The sequence below is a fragment of the Theobroma cacao genome, chromosome 7 (genome assembly GCF_053813885.1).
Source record: "Theobroma cacao isolate CCN51 chromosome 7, ASM5381388v1, whole genome shotgun sequence".
Taxonomy (NCBI): Eukaryota; Viridiplantae; Streptophyta; class Magnoliopsida; order Malvales; family Malvaceae; genus Theobroma; species Theobroma cacao.
The window spans coordinates 21,198,848-21,222,010 of NC_142645.1; positions in this window are offsets into that span (position 1 = coordinate 21,198,848).

The window sequence follows — 23,163 nt, forward strand, 5'->3', positions numbered from 1 at the left end:
TAGGCATGAGTGACTATAAATAAACTTTTCTTGTCAATGGATGGCTTTCGCTTCACGTTTCTCGAGGTAAACAATCAATTACAATATGTTTTAATCAAAAAATGTAAAAAAATTAAAATTCAATTCAATTATGGGATTATAAAAGCATTTAAAGCGAGTAATAAGGTTTTCGTAGGCATGAGTGACTATAAATGAACTTTTCTTGTCATGGATAGCTTTCGCTTCACGTTTCCCGAGGTAAACAATCAATTACAATCTGTTTTATTCAAAAAATGTAAAAAAATCAAATTAAATTATATTATGGGATTATAAAAGCATTTAAAGCGAGTAATAAGGATTTTGTATGCATTAGTGACTATAAATAAACTTTTCTTGTCAATGGATAGCTTTCGCTTCATCTTTCCCAAGGTAAACAACCAATTACAATCTATTTTAATCAAAAAATGTAGAAAAATCAAATTAAATTCAATTATGGGATTATAAAAGCCTTTAAAGCGAGTAATAAGGTTTTCGTAGGCATGAGTGACTATAAATAAACTTTTCTTGTCAATGGATGGCTTTCGCTTCACGTTTCCCAAGGTAAACAATCCATTACAATCTATTTTATTCAAAAAATATAAAAAAATGAAATTAAATTCAATTATGGGATTATAAAAGCATTTAAAGCGAGTAATAAGGCTTTCGTTGTCATGAGTGACTATAAATAAACTTTTCTTGTCAATGCATAGCTTTCGCTTCACATTTCTTGAGGTAAACAATCAATTACAATCTGTTTTTATCAAAAAAGATAAAAAAAATTAAAATTCAATTCAATTATGGGATTATAAAAGCATTTAAAGCGAGTAAAAAGGATTTCGTAGGCATTGGTGACTGTAAATAAACTTTTCTTGTCAATGGATAGCTTTCGCTTCATCTTTCCCGATGTAAACAATCAGTTACAATCTGTTTTAATCTAAACATGTAAAAAAAATCAAAGTAAATTCAATTATGGGATTATAAAAACATTTAAATCGAGTAATAAGGCTTTTGTAGGCATGAGTTACTATAAATAAACTTTTCTTATCAATGGATGGGTTTCGCTTGACGTTTCCCGAGGTAAACAATCAATTACAATCTGTTTTAATCAAAAAATATAAAAAAAATTAAAATTCAATTCAATTATGGGATTATAAAAGCATTTAAAGCGAGTAATAAGGCTTTCGTTGTCATGAGTGAGTACAAATGAACTTTTCTTATCAATGGATGGCTTTCGCTTGACGTTTCTCGAGGCAAGTATTCAATTATAATATGTTCTAACAAAACATGTAAAAAAATTCAGCTTAAAATCATATGTGAGATTATAAAGGCAATTAAATCGAGTAATAGGCTTCCGAAGGAATGAATGACTACGAACGGACTTTTCTTCTCAATGGATGGGTTTCGCTTCACGTTTCTCGAGGTAAACAATCAATTACAATCTGTTTTAATCAAAAAATGTAAAAAAATCAAATTAAATTCAATTATGGGATTATAAAAGCATTTAAAGCGAGTAATAAGGCTTTCGTAGGCATGAGTGACTATAAATAAACTTTTCTTATCAATGGATGGGTTTCGCTTGACATTTCCCGAGGTAAACAATTAATTACAATCTGTTTTAATCAAAAAATATAAAAAAAAATTAAAATTCAATTCAATTATGGGATTATAAAAGCATTTAAAGCGAGTAATAAGGCTTTCGTTGTCATGAGTGAGTACAAATGAACTTTTCTTGTCAATGGATGGCTTTCGCTTGACGTTTCTCGAGGCAAGTATTCAATTATAATATGTTCTAACAAAACATGTAAAAAAATTCAACTTAAAATCATATGTGAGATTATAAAGGCAATTAAATCGAGTAATAGGCTTCCGAAGGAATGAATGACTACGAACGGACTTTTCTTCTCAATGGATGGGTTTCGCTTCACGTTTCTTGAGGTAAACAATCAATTACAATATGTTTTAATCAAAAAATGTAAAAAAATCAAATTCAATTCAATTATGGGATTATAAAAGCATTTAAAGCGAGTAATAAGGCTTTCGTAGGCATGAGTGACTATAAATAAACTTTTCTTATCAATGGATGGGTTTCGCTTGACATTTCCCGAGGTAAACAATTAATTACAATATGTTTTAATCAAAAAATATAAAAAAAAATTAAAATTCAATTCAATTATGGGATTATAAAAGCATTTAAAGCGAGTAATAAGGCTTTCGTTGTCATGAGTGACTACAAATGAACTTTTCTTGTCAATGGATGGCTTTTGGTTGACGCTTCTCGAGGCAAGTATTCAATTATAATATGTTCTAACAAAACATGTTAAAAAATTCGACTTAAAATCATATGTGAGATTATAAAGGCAATTAAATTGAGTAATAGGCTTCCGAAGGAATGAATGACTACGAACGGACTTTTCTTATCAATGGATGGGTTTCGCTTCACGTTTCTCGAGGTAAACAATCAATTATAATCTGTTTTAATCAAAAAATGTAAAAAAATCAAATTAAATTCAATTATGGGATTATAAAAGCATTTAAAGCGAGTAATAAGGCTTTCGTAGGCATGAGTGACTATAAATAAACTTTTCTTATCAATGGATGGGTTTCGCTTGACATTTCCCGAGGTAAACAATTAATTACAATCTGTTTTAATCAAAAAATATAAAAAAAATTAAAATTCAATTCAATTATGGGATTATAAAAGCATTTAAAGCGAGTAATAAGGTTTTCGTAGGCATGAGTGACTATAAATGAACTTTTCTTGTCATGGATAGCTTTCGCTTGACGTTTCCCGAGGTAAACAATCAATTACAATCTGTTTTATTCAAAAAATGTAAAAAAATCAAATTAAATTCAATTATTTGATTATAAAAGCATTTAAAGCGAGTAATAAGGATTTTGTATGCATTAGTGACTATAAATAAACTTTTCTTGTCAATGGATAGCTTTCGCTTCATCTTTCCCAAGGTAAACAACCAATTACAATCTATTTTAATCAAAAAATGTAGAAAAATCAAATTAAATTCAATTATGGGATTATAAAAGCATTTAAAGCGAGTAATAAGGTTTTCGTAGGCATGAGTGACTATAAATAAACTTTTCTTGTCAATGGATGGCTTTCGCTTCACGTTTCCCAAGGTAAACAATCCATTACAATCTGTTTTATTCAAAAAATATAAAAAAATGAAATTAAATTCAATTATGGGATTATAAAAGCATTTAAAGCGAGTAATAAGGCTTTCGTAGGCATGAGTGACTATAAATAAACTTTTCTTGTCAATGGATGGCTTTCGCTTCAAGTTTCTCGAGGTAAACAATCAATTACAATATGTTTTAATCAAAAAATGTAAAAAAATTAAAATTCAATTCAATTATGGGATTATAAAAGCATTTAAAGCGAGTAATAAGGTTTTCGTAGGCATGAGTGACTATAAATGAACTTTTCTTGTCATGGATAGCTTTCGCTTCACGTTTCCCGAGGTAAACAATCAATTACAATCTGTTTTATTCAAAAAATGTAAAAAAATCAAATTAAATTCAATTATGGGATTATAAAAGCATTTAAAGCGAGTAATAAGGATTTTGTATGCATTAGTGACTATAAATAAACTTTTCTTGTCAATGGATAGCTTTCACTTCATCTTTCCCAAGGTAAACAACCAATTACAATCTATTTTAATCAAAAAATGTAGAAAAATCAAATTAAATTCAATTATGGGATTATAAAAGCCTTTAAAGCGAGTAATAAGGTTTTCGTAGGCATGAGTGACTATAAATAAACTTTTCTTGTCAATGGATGGCTTTCGCTTCACGTTTCCCAAGGTAAACAATCCATTACAATCTGTTTTATTCAAAAAATATAAAAAAATGAAATTAAATTCAATTATGGGATTATAAAAGCATTTAAAGCGAGTAATAAGGCTTTTGTTGTCATGAGTGACTATAAATAAACTTTTCTTGTCAATGCATAGCTTTCGCTTCATATTTCTTGAGGTAAACAATCAATTACAATCTGTTTTAATCAAAAAAGATAAAAAAAATTAAAATTCAATTCAATTATGGGTTTATAAAAGCATTTAAAGCGAGTAAAAAGGATTTCGTAGGCATTAGTGACTATAAATAAACTTTTCTTGTCAATGGATAGCTTTCGCTTCATCTTTCCCGATGTAAACAATCAATTACAATCTGTTTTAATCTAAACATGTAAAAAAAATCAAAGTAAATTCAATTATGGGATTATAAAAGCATTTAAAGCGAGTAATAAGGCTTTCGTAGGCATGAGTTACTATAAATAAACTTTTCTTATCAATGGATGGGTTTCGCTTGACGTTTCCCGAGGTAAACAATCAATTACAATCTGTTTTAATCAAAAAATATAAAAAAAATTAAAATTCAATTCAATTATGGGATTATAAAAGCATTTAAAGCGAGTAATAAGGCTTTCGTTGTCATGAGTGAGTACAAATGAACTTTTCTTATCAATGGATGGCTTTCGCTTGACGTTTCTCGAGGCAAGTATTCAATTATAATATGTTCTAACAAAACATGTAAAAAAATTCAACTTAAAATCATTTGTGAGATTCTAAAGGCAATTAAATCGAGTAATAGGCCTCCGAAGGAATGAATGACTACAAACGGACTTTTCTTATCAATGGATGGATTTCGCTTCACGTTACTCCAGCCAAACAATCAATTATAATTTGTTTTAATCAAAAAAGGTATAACAAATCAAAGTAAATTCAATTATGGAATTATAATACCATTTAAAGCGAGTAATAAGGCTTTCGTAGGCATGAGTGACTATAAATAAACTTTTCTTGTCAACGGATAGATTTAGCTTCACGTTTCCCGAGGTAAACTATCAATTACAATCTGTTTTAATCAAAAAATGTAAAAAAATCAAATTAAATTCAATTATGGGATTATAAAAGCATTTAAAGCGAGTAATAAGGATTTCGTAGGCATTAGTGACTATAAATAAACTTTTCTTGTCAATGAATAGCTTTCGTTTCACATTTCTTGAGGTAAACAATCAATTACAATCTGTTTTAATCAAAAAATATAAAAAAAATTAAAATTCAATTCAATTATGGGATTATAAAAGCATTTAAAGCGAGTAATAAGGCTTTCATAGGCATGAGTTACTATAAATAAACTTTTCTTATCAATGGATGGGTTTCGCTTAACGTTTCCCGAGGTAAACAATCAATTACAATCTGTTTTAATCAAAAAATATAAAAAAAATTAAAATTCAATTCAATTATGGGATTATAAAAGCATTTAAAGCGAGTAAAAAGGATTTCGTAGGCATTAGTGACTATAAATAAACTTTTCTTATCAATGGATGGGTTTCGCTTCATCTTTCCCGAGGTAAACAATCAATTACAATCTGTTTTAATCTAAACATGTAAAAAAAATCAAATTAAATTCAATTATGGGATTATAAAAGCATTTAAAGCGAGTAATAAGGCTTTCGTTGTCATGAGTGACTATAAATAAACTTTTCTTGTCAATGCATAGCTTTCGCTTCACATTTCTTGAGGTAAACAATCAATTACAATCTGTTTTAATCTAAACATGTAAAAAAAATCAAATTAAATTCAATTATGGGATTATAAAAGCATTTAAAGCGAGTAATAAGGCTTTCGTAGGCATGAGTTACTATAAATAAACTTTTCTTATCAATGGATGGGTTTCGCTTGACGTTTCCCGAGGTAAACAATCATTTACAATCTGTTTTAATCAAAAAATATAAAAAAAATTAAAATTCAATTCAATTATGGGATTATAAAAGCATTTAAAGCGTGTAATAAAGCTTTCGTTGTCATGAGTGACTATAAATGAACTTTTCTTGTCAATGGATGGCTTTCGCTTCACGTTTCCCAAGGTAAACAATCCATTACAATCTGTCTTAATCAAAAAATGTAAATAAAATTCAACTTAAAATCATTTGTGAGATTATAAAGGCATTTAAATCGAGTAATAGGCTTCCGAAGGTATGACTGACTATAAACGGACTTCTCTTTTCAATGGATGGGTTTTGCTTCACGTTACTCAAGGCAAACAATCAATTATATTCTGTTTTAATCAAAAAATGTATAAAATATCAAATTAAATTCAATTGTGGAATTATAAAAGCATTTAAAGAGAGTAATAAGGCTTTCGTAGGCATGAGTGACTACAAATGAACTTTTCTGGTCAATAGATGGCTTTTGCTTCACATTTCTCAAGGCAAACGTTCAATTATAATCTGTTTTAACAAAAAATGTAAAAAAATCAAATTCAATTCAAATATGGAATTATAAAAGCGTTTAAAGCGAGTAATAACCCTTTCGTAGACAAGAGTGACTATAAATGAACTTTTCTTGTGAATGGATAGCTTTCACTTCATGTTTCCTTAAGTAAACAATCAATTACAATCTGTTTTAATAAAAAAATGTAAAAAAATCAAATTCAATTCAATTATGGAATTATAAAAGCATTTAAAGTGAGTGATAAGGCTTTCGTAGACATGAGTGACTATAAATGAACGTTTCTTATCAATGGATGGCTTTCGCTTCACCTTTCCCGAGGTAAACAATCCATTACAATCTGTTTTAGTCAAAAAAATGTAAAAAAAATTCAAATTCAATTCAATTATGGGATTATAAAAGCATTTAAAGCGAGTAACAAGGCTTTCGTAGACATGAGTGACTATAAATGAACTTTTCTTGTCAATGGATGGCTTTCGCTTCACCTTTCCCAAGGTAAACAATCCATTACAATCTGTTTTAGTCAAAAAAATGTAAAAAAAAATGAAATTAAATTCAATTATGGGATTATAAAAGCATTTAAAGCGAGTAATAAGGCTTTCGTAGGCATGAGTGACTATAAATGAACTTTTCTGCTCAATGGATGGCTTTTGCTTCACGTTTCTCAAGGCAAACGTTCAATTATAATCTGTTTTAGCAAAAAATGTAAAAAAAAATTCAACTTAAAATTATTTGTGAGATTATAAAGGCAATTAAATCGAGTAATAGGCCTCCGAAGGAATGAATGACTACAAACGAACTTTTCTTAACAATGGATGGCTTTCGCTTCACATTCCTCGAGGCAAACAATCAATTACAATATGTTTTAATCAAAAAACGTAAAAAAATCAAACTAAATTCAATTATGGGATTATGAAAGCATTTAAAGCGAGTAATAAGGCTTTCGTAGGCATGAGTGACTATAAATAAACTTTTCTTGTCAATAGATAGCTTTCCCTTCACGTTTCCCGAGGTAAACAATCAATTACAATCTGTTTTAATCAAAAAATGTAAAAAAATCAAATTAAATTCAATTATGGGATTACAAAAGCATTTAAAGCGAGTAATAAGGCTTTCGTAGACATGAGTGACTATAAATGAACTTTTCTTGTCAATAGAGAGCTTTCGCTTCACGTTTCTCGAGGTAAAGAATCAATTATAATCTGTTTTAATCAAAAAATGTAAAAAAAATTAAAATTCTATTCAATTATGGGATTATAAAAGCATTTAAAGCGAGTAATAAGGTTTTCATAGGCATGAGTGACTATAAATAAACTTTTCTTGTCAATGGATAGCTTTTGCTTCACGTTTCCCAAGGTAAACAATCAATTACAATCTGTTTTATTGAAAAAATGTAAAAAAAATCAAATTAAATTCAACTATGGGATTATAAAAGCATTTAAAGCGAGTAATAAGGATTTCGTAGGCATTAGTGACTATAAATAAACTTTTCTTGTCAATGGAGAGCTTTCGCTTCATCTTTCCCGAGGTAAACAATCAATTATAATCTGTTTTAATCTAAACATGTAAAAAAAATCAAATTAAATTCAATTATGGGATTATAAAAGCATTGAAAGTGAGTAATAAGGCTTTCGTAGGCATGAGTTGCTATAAATAAACTTTTCTTATCAGTGGATGGGTTTCGATTGACGTTTCCCGAGGTAAACAATCAATTACAATCTGTTTTAATAAAAAAATATAAAAAAAAATTAAAATTCAATTCAATTATTGGATTATAAAAACATTTATAGCGAGTAATAAGGCTTTCGTTGTCATGAGTGACTATAAATAAACTTTTCTTGTCAATGGATAGCTTTCGCTTCACGTTTCTCGAGGTAAACAATCAATTGCATTTAAATCGAGTAATAGGCTTTCGAAGGTATGAATGACTATAAATAGACTTTTCCTATCAATGGATGGGTTTCCCTTCACGTTTCCCGAGGCAAACAATCTATTACAATCTGTTTTAATCAAAAAATGTAAAAAAAAATCAAATTAAGTTCAGTTATGGGATTATAAAAGCATTTAAAGCGAGTTATAAGGCTTTCGTAGACATGAGTGACTATAAATGAACTTTTCTTGTCAATGGATGGCTTTCGCTTCACCTTTGCCAAGGTAAACAATCCATTACAATCTGTTTTAGTCAAAAAATATAAAAAAAAAATTAAAATTCAATTCAATTATGGGATTATAAAAGCATTTAAAGCGAGTAATAAGGCTTTCGTAGGCATGAGTGACTACAAATAAACTTTTCTTGTCAAAGGATAGCTTTCGCTTCACGTTTCCTGAGGTAAACAATCAATTACAATCTGTTTTATTCAAAAAATGTAAAAAATATCAAATTAAATTCAATTATGGGATTATAAAAGCATTTAAAGCGAGTAATAAGGTTTTCGTAGACATGAGTGACTATAAATGAAGTTTTCTTGTCAATGGATGGCTTTCGCTTCACGTTTTCCAAGGTAAACAATCCATTACAATCTGTCTTAATCAAAAAATGTAAAAAAAATTCAACTTAAAATCATTTGTGAGATTATAAAGGCATTTAAATCGAGTAATAGGCTTCCGAAGGTATGACTGACTATAAACAGACTTCTCTTTTCAATGGATGGGTTTTACTTCACGTTACTCAAGGCAAACAATCAATTATATTATGTTTTAATCAAAAAATGTATAAAAAATCAAATTCAATTCAATTATGGAATTATAAATGCATTTAAAGCAAGTCATAAGGCTTTGGTAGGCATGAGTGACTATAAATGAAATTTTCTGGTCAATGGATGGCTTTTGCTTCACATTTCTCAAGGTAAACGTTCAATTCTAATCTGTTTTAACTAAAAATGTAAAAAAAAATTCAACTTAAAATCATTTGTGAGATTCTAAAGGCAATTAAATCGAGTAATAGGCCTCCGAAGGAATGAATGACTACGAACGGACTTTTCTTATCAATGGATGGCTTTCGCTTCACGTTACTCAAGCCAAACAATCAATTATAATTTGTTTTAATCAAAAAAGGTATAACACATCAAAGTAAATTCATTTATGGAATTATAATACCATTTAAAGCGAGTAATAAGGCTTTCGTAGGCATGAGTGACTATAAATAAACTTTTCTTGTCAACGGATAGATTTAGTTTCACGTTTCCCGAGGTAAACTATCAATTACAATCTGTTTTAATCAAAAAATATAAAAAAATCAAATTAAATTCAATTATGGGATTATAAAAGCATTTAAAGCGAGTAATAAGGATTTCGTAGGCATTAGTGACTATAAATAAACTTTTCTTGTCAATGGATAGCTTTCGCTTCACATTTCTTGAGGTAAACAATCAATTACAATCTGTTTTAATCAAAAAATATAAAAAAAATTAAAATTCAATTCAATTATGGGATTATAAAAGCATTTAAAGCGAGTAATAAGGCTTTCGTAGGCATGAGTGACTATAAATAAACTTTTCTTGTCAATGGATAGCTTTCGCTTCATCTTTCCCGAGGTAAACAATCAATTACAATCTGTTTTAATCTAAACATGTAAAAAAAATCAAAGTAAATTCAATTATGGGATTATAAAAGCATTTAAAGGGAGTGATAAGGCTTTCGTAGACATGAGTGACTATAAATGAACTTTTCTTATCAATGGATGGCTTTCGCTTCACCTTTCCCGAGGTAAACAATCCATTACAATCTGTTTTAGTCAAAAAATTGTAAAAAAAATTCAAATTAAATTAAATTATGGGATTATAAAAGCATTTAAAGCGACTAACAAGGCTTTCGTAGACATGAGTGACTATAAATGAACTTTTCCTGTCAATGGATGGCTTTCGCTTCACCTTTCCCAAGGTAAACAATCCATTACAATCTGTTTTAGTCAAAAAAATGTAAAAAAAAATGAAATTAAATTCAATTATGGGATTATAAAAGCATTTAAACCGAGTAATAAGGCTTTCGTAGTCATGAGTGACTATAAATGAACTTTTTTGCTCAATGGATGGCTTTTGCTTCACGTTTCTCAAGGCAAACGTTCAATTATAATCTGTTTTAACAAAAAATGTAAAAAAAAATTCAACTTAAAATCATTTGTGAGATTATAAAGGCAATTAAATCGAGTAATAGGCCTCCGAAGGAATGAATGACTACAAACAAACTTTTCTTAACAATGGATGGCTTTCGCTTCACATTCCTCGAGGCAAACAATCAATTACAATATGTTTTAATCAAAAAACGTAAAAAAATCAAACTAAATTCAATTATGGGATTATGAAAGCATTTAAAGCGAGTAATAAGGCTTTCGTAGGCATGAGTGACTATAAATAAACTTTTCTTGTCAATGGATAGCTTTCCCTTCACGTTTCCCGAGGTAAACAATCAATTACATTGTTTTAATCAAAAAATGTAAAAAAATCAAATTAAATTCAATTATGGGATTACAAAAGCATTTAAAGCAAGTAATAAGGCTTTCGTAGACATGAGTGACTATAAATGAACTCTCCTTGTCAATGGATGGCTTTCGCTTCACCTTTCCTTCGGTAAACAATCCATTACAATCTGTTTTAGTCAAAAAATATAAAAAAATCGAATTAAATTCAATTATGGGATTATAAAAGCATTTCAAGCGAGTAATAAGGCTTTCATAGACATGAGTGACTATAAATAAACTTTTCATGTCAATGGATGGCTTTCGCTTCACCTTTCCTGAGGTAAACAATCCATTACAATCTGTTTTAATAAAAAAAAGTAAAAAACAACCAAATTCAATTCAATTATGGGATTATAAAAGCATTTAAAGCGAGTAATAAAGCTTTCATAGACATGAGTGACTATAAATGAACTTTTCTTGTCAATGGATGGCTTTCGCTTCACGTTTCCCAAGGTAAACAATCCATTACAATCTGTCTTAATCAAAAAATGTAAAAAAAATTCAACTTAAAATCATTTGTGAGATTATAAAGGCATTTAAATCGAGTAATAGGCTTTCGAAGGAATGAATGACTATAAACGGACTTTTTTTATGAATGGATGGCTTTCGTTTCACGTTACTCGAGGCAAACAATCAATTATATTCTGTTTTAATCAAAAAATGTATAAAATATCAAATTAAATTTAATTGTGAAATTATAAAAGCATTTAAAGCGAGTAATAAGGCTTTCGTAGGCATGAGTGACTACAAATGAACTTTTCTGGTCAATAGATGGCTTTTGCTTCACGTTTCTCAAGGCAAACGTTCAATTATAATCTGTTTTAACAAAAAATGTAAAAGAATCAAATTCAATTCAATTATGAAATTATAAAAGCATTTAAAGCGAGTAATAAGCCTGTCGTAGACATGAGTGACTATAAATGAACTTTTCTTGTGAATGGATAGCTTTCACTTCATGTTTCCTTAAGTAAACAATCAATTACAATCTGTTTTAATCAAAAAATGTAAAATAATCAAATTCAATTCAATTATGGAGTTATAAAAGCATTTAAAGTGAGTGATAAGGCTTTCGTAGACATGAGTGACTATAAATGAACTTTTCTTATCAATGGATGGCTTTCGCTTCACCTTTCCCGAGGTAAACAATCCATTAGAATCTGGTTTAGTCAAAAAAATGTAAAAAAAATTCAAATTAAATTCAATTATGGGATTATAAAAGCATTTAAAGCGAGTAACAAGGCTTTCGTACACATGAGTGACTATAAATGAACTTTTTCTGTCAATGGATGGCTTTCGCTTCACCTTTCCCAAGGTAAACAATCCATTACAATCTGTTTTAGTCAAAAAAATGAAAAAAACAAAATGAAATTAAATTCAATTATGGGATTATAAAAGCATTTAAAGCGAGTAATAAGGCTTTCGTAGGCATGAGTGACTATAAATGAACTTTTTTGCTCAATGGATGGCTTTTGCTTCACGTTTCTCAAGGCAAACATTCAATTATAATCTGTTTTAACAAAAAATGTAAAAAAAAATTCAACTTAAAATCATTTGTGAGATTATAAAGGCAATTAAATCGAGTAATAGGCCTCCGAAGGAATGAATGACTACAAACAAACTTTTCTTAACAATGGATGGCTTTCGCTTCACATTCCTCGAGGCAAACAATCAATTACAATATTTTTTAATCAAAAAACGTAAAAAAATAAAACTAAATTCAATTATGGGATTATGAAAGCATTTAAAGCGAGTAATAAGGCTTTCGTAGGCATGAGTGACTCTAAATAAAATTTTCTTATCAATGGATAGCTTTCCCTTCACGTTTCCCGAGGTAAACAATCAATTACAATCTATTTTAATAAAAAAATGTAAAAAAATCAAATTAAATTCAATTATGGGATTACAAAAGCATTTAAATCGAGTAATAAGGCTTTCGTAGACATGAGTGACTATAAATGAACTTTCCTTGTCAATGGATGGCTTTCGCTTCACCTTTCCCTAGGTAAACAATCCATTACAATCTGTTTTAGTCAAAAAATATAAAAAAATCAAATTAAATTCAATTATGGGATTATAAAAGCATTTCAAGCGAGTAATAAGGCTTTCATAGACATGAGTGACTATAAATAAACTTTTCATGTCAATGGATGGCTTTCGCTTCACCTTTCCTGAGGTAAACAATCCATTACAATCTGTTTTAATCAAAAAAAGTAAAAAACAATCAAATTCAATTCAATTATGGGATTATAAAAGCATTTAAAGCGAGTAACAAAGCTTTCATAGACATGAGTGACTATAAATGAACTTTTCTTCTCAATGGATGGCTTTCGCTTCACGTTTCCCAAGGTAAATAATCCATTACAATCTGTCTTAATCAAAAAATGTAAAAAAAATTCAACTTAAAATCATTTGTGAGATTATAAAGGCATTTAAATCGAGTAATAGGCTTCCGAAGGAATGAATGACTATAAACGGACTTTTGTTATGAATGGATGGCTTTCGTTTCACGTTACTCGAGGCAAACAATCAATTATATTCTGTTTTAATCAAAAAATGTATAAAATATCAAATTAAATTTAATTGTGGAATTATAAAAGCATTTAAAGCGAGTAATAAGGCTTTCGTAGGCATGAGTGACTACAAATGAACTTTTCTGGTCAATAGATGGCTTTTGCTTCACGTTTCTCAAGGCAAACGTTCAATTATAATCTGTTTTAACAAAAAATGTAAAAAAATCAAATTCAATTCAATTATGAAATTATATAAGCATTTAAAGCGAGTAATAAGCCTGTCGTAGACATGAGTGACTATAAATGAACTTTTCTTGTGAATGGATAGCTTTCACTTCATGTTTCCTTAAGTAAACAATCATGTACAATCTGTTTTAATCAAAAAATGTAAAATAATCAAATTCAATTCAATTATGGAATTATAAAAGCATTTAAAGTGAGTGATAAGGCTTTCGTAGGCATGAGTGACTACAAATGAACTTTTCTTATCAATGGATGGCTTTCGCTTCACCTTTCTCGACGTAAACAATCAATTACAATCTGTTTTAGTCAAAAAAATGTAAAAAAAATTCAAATTAAATTCAATTATGGGATTATAAAAGCATTTAAAGCGAGTAACAAGGCTTTCGTAGACATGAGTGACTATAAATGAACTTTTCTTGTGAATGGATAGCTTTCACTTCATGTTTCCTTAAGTAAACAATCAATTACAATCTGTTTTAATCAAAAAATATAAAAAAATCAAATTCAATTCAATTATGGAATTATAAAAGTATTTAAAGTGAGTGATAAGGCTTTCGTAGACATGAGTGACTATAAATGAACTTTTCTTATCAATGGATGGCTTTCGCTTCACCTTTCCCGAGGTAAACAATCCATTACAATCTGTTTTAGTCAAAAAAATGTAAAAAAAATTCAAATTCAATTCAATTATGGGATTATAAAAGCATTTAAAGCGAGTAACAAGGCTTTCGTACACATGAGTGACTATAAATGAACTTTTTCTGTCAATGTATGGCTTTCGCTTCACCTTTCCCAAGGTAAACAATCCATTACAATCTGTTTTAGTCAAAAAAATGTAAAAAACAAAATGAAATTAAATTCAATTATGGGATTATAAAAGCATTTAAAGCTAGTAATAAGGCTTTCGTAGGCATGAGTGACTATAAATGAACTTTTCTGCTCAATGGATGGCTTTTGCTTCACGTTTCTCAAGGCAAACGTTCAATTATAATCTGTTTTAACAAAAAATGTAAAAAAAAAATTCAACTTAAAATCATTTGTGAGATTATAAAGGCAATTAAATCGAGTAATAGGCCTCCGAAGGAATGAATGACTACAAACGGACTTTTTTTATCAATGGATGGCTTTCGCTTCACATTCCTCGAGGCAAACAATCAATTACAATATGTTTTAATCAAAAAACGTAAAAAAATAAAACTAAATTTAATTATGGGATTATGAAAGCATTTAAAGCGAGTAATAAGGCTTTCGTACTCATGAGTGACTATAAATAAACTTTTCTTGTCAATGGATAGCTTTCCCTTCACGTTTCCCGAGGTCAACAATCAATTACAATCTGTTTTAATCAAAAAATGTAAAAAAATCAAATTAAATTCAATTATGGGATTACAAAAGCATTTAAAGCGAGTAATAAGGCTTTCGTAGACATGAGTGACTATAAATGAACTTTCCTTGTCAATGGATGGCTTTCGCTTCACCTTTCCGAAGGTAAACAATCCATTACAATCTGTTTTAGTCAAAAAATATAAAAAAATCAAATTAAATTCAATTATGGGATTATAAAAGCATTTCAAGCGAGTAATAAGGCTTTCATAGACATAAGTGACTATAAATAAACTTTTCTTGTCAATGGATGGCTTTCGCTTCAGCTTTCCTGAGGTAAACAATCCATTACAATCTGTTTTAACCAAAAAAAGTAAAAAACAATCAAATTAAATTCAATTATGGGATTATAAAAGCATTTAAAGCGAGTAATAAAGCTTTCATAGACATGAGTGACTATAAATGAACTTTTCTTGTCAATGGATGGCTTTCGCTTCACGTTTCCCAGGGTAAAGAATCCATTACAATCTGTCTTAATCAAAAAATGTAAAAAAAATTCAACTTAAAATCATTTGTGAGATTATAAAGGCATTTAAATCGAGTAATAGGCTTACGAAGGAATGAATGACTATAAACGTACTTTTGTTATGAATGGATGGCTTTCGTTTCACGTTACTCGAGGCAAACAATCAATTATATTCTGTTTTAATCAAAAAATGTATAAAATATCAAATTAAATTCAATTGTGGAATTCTAAAAGCATTTAAAGCGAGTAATAGGGCTTTCGTAGGCATGAGTGACTACAAATGAACTTTTCTGGTCAATAGATGGCTTTTGCTTCACGTTTCTCAAGGCAAACGTTCAATTATAATCTGTTTTAACAAAAAATGTAAAAAAAATTCAAGTTAAAATCATTTGTGAGATTGTAATGGGAATTAAATCGAGAAATAGGCTTCCGAAGGAATGAATGACTATAAACAGACTTTTCTTATTAATGGATGGCTTTCGCTTCACGTTACTCAAGGCAAACGTTCAATTATAATCTGTTTTAACAAAAAATGTAAAAAAAATTCAAGTTAAAATCATATGTGAGATTATAAAGGAAATTAAATCGAGTAATAGGCTTCCGAAGGAGTGAATGACTACGAACGGACTTTTCTTATCAATGGATGGGTTTTGCTTCACGTTTCTCGAGGTAAACAATCAATTACAATCTGTTTTAATCAAAAAATGTAAAAAAATCAAATTAAAATCAATTATGGGATTATAAAAGCATTTAAAGTGAGTAATAAGGCTTTCGTAGGCATGAGTGACTATAAATAAACCTTTCTTATCAATGGATAGCTTTCGCTTCGCGTTTCTCGAGGTAAACAATCAATTACAATATGTTTTAATCAAAAAATGAAAAAAAATTAAAATTCAATTCAATTATGGGATTATAAAAGCATTTAAAGCGAGTAATAAGGTTTTCGTAGGCATGAGTGACTATAAATAAACTTTTCTTGTCAATGGATAGCTTTCGCTTCACGTTTCCCGAGGTAAACAATTAATTACAATCTGTTTTAATCAAAAAATGTAAAAAAATCAAATTCAATTCAATTATGGGATTATAAAAGCATTTAAACCGAGTAATAAGGATTTCGTAGGCATTAGTGACTATAAATAAACTTTTCTTGTCAATGGATAGTTTTCGCTTCATCTTTCCTGAGGTAAACAATCAATTACAATCTGTTTTAATCTAAACATGCAAAAAAAATCAAATTAAATTCAATGATGGGATTATAAAAGCATTTAAAGTGAGTAATAAGGCTTTCGTAGGCACGAGTTACTATAAATAAACTTTTCTTATCAATGGATGGGTTTCGCTTGACGTTTCCCAAGGTAAACAATCAATTACAATCTGTTTTAATCAAAAAATATAAAAAAAATTAAAATTCAATTCAATTATGGGATTATAAAAGCATTTAAAGCGAGTAATAAGGCTTTCGTTGTCATGAGTGACTATAAATGAACTTTTCTTGTCAATGGATGGCTTTCGTTTCACGTTTCCCAAGGTAAACAATCCATTACAGTCTGTCTTAATCAAAAAATGCAAAAAAAATTCAACTTAAAATCATTTGTGAGATTATAAAGGCATTTAAATCGAGTAATAGGCTTCCGAAGGTATGACTGACTATAAACGGACTTCTCTTTTCAATGGATGGGTTTTGCTTCACGTTACTCAAGGCAAACAATCAATTATATTCTGTTTTAATCAAAAAATGTATAAAATATCAAATTAAATTCAATTGTGGAATTATAAAAGAATTTAAAGCGAGTAATAAGGCTTTCGTAGGCATGAGTGACTACAAATAAAATTTTTTGGTCAATAGATGGCTTTTGCTTCACGTTTCTCAAGGCAAACGTTCAATTATAATCTGTTTTAATAAAAATGTAAAAAAATCAAATTCAATTCAATTATGGAATTATAAAAGCATTTAAAGCGAGTAATAAGCCTTTCGTAGACATGAGTGACTATAAATGAACTTTTCTTGTGAATGGATAGCTTTCACTTCATGTTTCCTTAAGTAAACAATCAATTACAATCTGTTTTAATCAAAAAATATAAAAAAATCAAATTCAATTCAATTATGGAATTATAAAAGTATTTAAAGTGAGTGATAAGGCTTTCGTAGACATGAGTGACTATAAATGAACTTTTCTTATCAATGGATGGCTTTCGCTTCACCTTTCTCGACGTAAACAATCAATTACAATCTGTTTTAGTCAAAAAAATGTAAAAAAAATTCAAATTAAATTCAATTATGGGATTATAAAAGCATTTAAAGCGAGTAACAAGGCTTTCGTAGACATGAGTGACTATAAATGAACTTTTCTTGTGAATGGATAGCTTTCACTTCATGTTTCCTTAAGTAAACAATCAATTACAATCTGTTTTAATCAAAAAATATAAAAAAATCAAATTCAATTCAATTATGGAATTATAAAAGTATTTAAAGTGAGTGATAAGGCTTTCGTAGACATGAGTGACTATAAATGAACTTTTCTTATCAATGGATGGCTTTCGCTTCACCTTTCCCGAGGTAAACAATCCATTACAATCTGTTTTAGTCAAAAAAATGTAAAAAAAATTCAAATTCAATTCAATTATGGGATTATAAAAGCATTTAAAGCGAGTAACAAGGCTTTCGTACACATGAGTGACTATAAATGAACTTTTTCTGTCAATGGATGGCTTTCGCTTCACCTTTCCCAAGGTAAACAATCCATTACAATCTGTTTTAGTCAAAAAAATGTAAAAAACAAAATGAAATTAAATTCAATTATGGGATTATAAAAGCATTTAAAGCTAGTAATAAGGCTTTCGTAGGCATGAGTGACTATAAATGAACTTTTCTGCTCAATGGATGGCTTTTGCTTCACGTTTCTCAAGGCAAACGTTCAATTATAATCTGTTTTAACAAAAAATGTAAAAAAAAAATTCAACTTAAAATCATTTGTGAGATTATAAAGGCAATTAAATCGAGTAATAGGCCTCCGAAGGAATGAATGACTACAAACGGACTTTTTTTATCAATGGATGGCTTTCGCTTCACATTCCTCGAGGCAAACAATCAATTACAATATGTTTTAATCAAAAAACGTAAAAAAATAAAACTAAATTTAATTATGGGATTATGAAAGCATTTAAAGCGAGTAATAAGGCTTTCGTACTCATGAGTGACTATAAATAAACTTTTCTTGTCAATGGATAGCTTTCCCTTCACGTTTCCCGAGGTCAACAATCAATTACAATCTGTTTTAATCAAAAAATGTAAAAAAATCAAATTAAATTCAATTATGGGATTACAAAAGCATTTAAAGCGAGTAATAAGGCTTTCGTAGACATGAGTGACTATAAATGAACTTTCCTTGTCAATGGATGGCTTTCGCTTCACCTTTCCGAAGGTAAACAATCCATTACAATCTCTTTTAGTCAAAAAATATAAAAAAATCAAATTAAATTCAATTATGGGATTATAAAAGCATTTCAAGCGAGTAATAAGGCTTTCATAGACATAAGTGACTATAAATAAACTTTTCTTGTCAATGGATGGCTTTCGCTTCAGCTTTCCTGAGGTAAACAATCCATTACAATCTGTTTTAACCAAAAAAAGTAAAAAACAATCAAATTAAATTCAATTATGGGATTATAAAAGCATTTAAAGCGAGTAATAAAGCTTTCATAGACATGAGTGACTATAAATGAACTTTTCTTGTCAATGGATGGCTTTCGCTTCACGTTTCCCAGGGTAAAGAATCCATTACAATCTGTCTTAATCAAAAAATGTAAAAAAAATTCAACTTAAAATCATTTGTGAGATTATAAAGGCATTTAAATCGAGTAATAGGCTTACGAAGGAATGAATGACTATAAACGTACTTTTGTTATGAATGGATGGCTTTCGTTTCACGTTACTCGAGGCAAACAATCAATTATATTCTGTTTTAATCAAAAAATGTATAAAATATCAAATTAAATTCAATTGTGGAATTCTAAAAGCATTTAAAGCGAGTAATAGGGCTTTCGTAGGCATGAGTGACTACAAATGAACTTTTCTGGTCAATAGATGGCTTTTGCTTCACGTTTCTCAAGGCAAACGTTCAATTATAATCTGTTTTAACAAAAAATGTAAAAAAAATTCAAGTTAAAATCATTTGTGAGATTGTAATGGGAATTAAATCGAGAAATAGGCTTCCGAAGGAATGAATGACTATAAACAGACTTTTCTTATTAATGGATGGCTTTCGCTTCACGTTACTCAAGGCAAACGTTCAATTATAATCTGTTTTAACAAAAAATGTAAAAAAAATTCAAGTTAAAATCATATGTGAGATTATAAAGGAAATTAAATCGAGTAATAGGCTTCCGAAGGAGTGAATGACTACGAACGGACTTTTCTTATCAATGGATGGGTTTTGCTTCACGTTTCTCGAGGTAAACAATCAATTACAATCTGTTTTAATCAAAAAATGTAAAAAAATCAAATTAAAATCAATTATGGGATTATAAAAGCATTTAAAGTGAGTAATAAGGCTTTCGTAGGCATGAGTGACTATAAATAAACCTTTCTTATCAATGGATAGCTTTCGCTTCGCGTTTCTCGAGGTAAACAATCAATTACAATATGTTTTAATCAAAAAATGAAAAAAAATTAAAATTCAATTCAATTATGGGATTATAAAAGCATTTAAAGCGAGTAATAAGGTTTTCGTAGGCATGAGTGACTATAAATAAACTTTTCTTGTCAATGGATAGCTTTCGCTTCACGTTTCCCGAGGTAAACAATTAATTACAATCTGTTTTAATCAAAAAATGTAAAAAAATCAAATTCAATTCAATTATGGGATTATAAAAGCATTTAAACCGAGTAATAAGGATTTCGTAGGCATTAGTGACTATAAATAAACTTTTCTTGTCAATGGATAGTTTTCGCTTCATCTTTCCTGAGGTAAACAATCAATTACAATCTGTTTTAATCTAAACATGCAAAAAAAATCAAATTAAATTCAATGATGGGATTATAAAAGCATTTAAAGTGAGTAATAAGGCTTTCGTAGGCACGAGTTACTATAAATAAACTTTTCTTATCAATGGATGGGTTTCGCTTGACGTTTCCCAAGGTAAACAATCAATTACAATCTGTTTTAATCAAAAAATATAAAAAAAATTAAAATTCAATTCAATTATGGGATTATAAAAGCATTTAAAGCGAGTAATAAGGCTTTCGTTGTCATGAGTGACTATAAATGAACTTTTCTTGTCAATGGATGGCTTTCGTTTCACGTTTCCCAAGGTAAACAATCCATTACAGTCTGTCTTAATCAAAAAATGCAAAAAAACTTCAACTTAAAATCATTTGTGAGATTATAAAGGCATTTAAATCGAGTAATAGGCTTCCGAAGGTATGACTGACTATAAACGGACTTCTCTTTTCAATGGATGGGTTTTGCTTCACGTTACTCAAGGCAAACAATCAATTATATTCTGTTTTAATCAAAAAATGTATAAAATATCAAATTAAATTCAATTGTGGAATTATAAAAGAATTTAAAGCGAGTAATAAGGCTTTCGTAGGCATGAGTGACTACAAATAAAATTTTTTTGTCAATAGATGGCTTTTGCTTCACGTTTCTCAAGGCAAACGTTCAATTATAATCTGTTTTAATAAAAATGTAAAAAAATCAAATTCAATTCAATTATGGAATTATAAAAGCATTTAAAGCGAGTAATAAGCCTTTCGTAGACATGAGTGACTATAAATGAACTTTTCTTGTGAATGGATAGCTTTCACTTCATGTTTCCTTAAGTAAACAATCAATTACAATCTGTTTTAATCAAAAAATATAAAAAAATCAAATTCAATTCAATTATGGAATTATAAAAGTATTTAAAGTGAGTGATAAGGCTTTCGTAGACATGAGTGACTATAAATGAACTTTTCTTATCAATGGATGGCTTTCGCTTCACCTTTCTCGACGTAAACAATCAATTACAATCTGTTTTAGTCAAAAAAATGTAAAAAAAATTCAAATTAAATTCAATTATGGGATTATAAAAGCATTTAAAGCGAGTAACAAGGCTTTCGTAGACATGAGTGACTATAAATGAACTTTTCTTGTGAATGGATAGCTTTCACTTCATGTTTCCTTAAGTAAACAATCAATTACAATCTGTTTTAATCAAAAAATATAAAAAAATCAAATTCAATTCAATTATGGAATTATAAAAGTATTTAAAGTGAGTGATAAGGCTTTCGTAGACATGAGTGACTATAAATGAACTTTTCTTATCAATGGATGGCTTTCGCTTCACCTTTCCCGAGGTAAACAATCCATTACAATCTGTTTTAGTCAAAAAAATGTAAAAAAAATTCAAATTCAATTCAATTATGGGATTATAAAAGCATTTAAAGCGAGTAACAAGGCTTTCGTACACATGAGTGACTATAAATGAAATTTTTCTGTCAATGGATGGCTTTCGCTTCACCTTTCCCAAGGTAAACAATCCATTACAATCTGTTTTAGTCAAAAAAATGTAAAAAACAAAATGAAATTAAAATCAATTATGGGATTATAAAAGCATTTAAAGCTAGTAATAAGGCTTTCGTAGGCATGAGTGACTATAAATGAACTTTTCTGCTCAATGGATGGCTTTTGCTTCACGTTTCTCAAGGCAAACGTTCAATTATAATCTGTTTTAACAAAAAATGTAAAAAAAAAATTCAACTTAAAATCATTTGTGAGATTATAAAGGCAATTAAATCGAGTAATAGGCCTCCGAAGGAATGAATGACTACAAACGGACTTTTTTTATCAATGGATGGCTTTCGCTTCACATTCCTCGAGGCAAACAATCAATTACAATATGTTTTAATCAAAAAACGTAAAAAAATAAAACTAAATTTAATTATGGGATTATGAAAGCATTTAAAGCGAGTAATAAGGCTTTCGTACTCATGAGTGACTATAAATAAACTTTTCTTGTCAATGGATAGCTTTCCCTTCACGTTTCCCGAGGTCAACAATCAATTACAATCTGTTTTAATCAAAAAATGTAAAAAAATCAAATTAAATTCAATTATGGGATTACAAAAGCATTTAAAGCGAGTAATAAGGCTTTCGTAGACATGAGTGACTATAAATGAACTTTCCTTGTCAATGGATGGCTTTCGCTTCACCTTTCCGAAGGTAAACAATCCATTACAATCTGTTTTAGTCAAAAAATATAAAAAAATCAAATTAAATTCAATTATGGGATTATAAAAGCATTTCAAGCGAGTAATAAGGCTTTCATAGACATAAGTGACTATAAATAAACTTTTCTTGTCAATGGATGGCTTTCGCTTCAGCTTTCCTGAGGTAAACAATCCATTACAATCTGTTTTAACCAAAAAAAGTAAAAAACAATCAAATTAAATTCAATTATGGGATTATAAAAGCATTTAAAGCGAGTAATAAAGCTTTCATAGACATGAGTGACTATAAATGAACTTTTCTTGTCAATGGATGGCTTTCGCTTCACGTTTCCCAGGGTAAAGAATCCATTACAATCTGTCTTAATCAAAAAATGTAAAAAAAATTCAACTTAAAATCATTTGTGAGATTATAAAGGCATTTAAATCGAGTAATAGGCTTACGAAGGAATGAATGACTATAAACGTACTTTTGTTATGAATGGATGGCTTTCGTTTCACGTTACTCGAGGCAAACAGTCAATTATATTCTGTTTTAATCAAAAAATGTATAAAATATCAAATTAAATTCAATTGTGGAATTCTAAAAGCATTTAAAGCGAGTAATAGGGCTTTCGTAGGCATGAGTG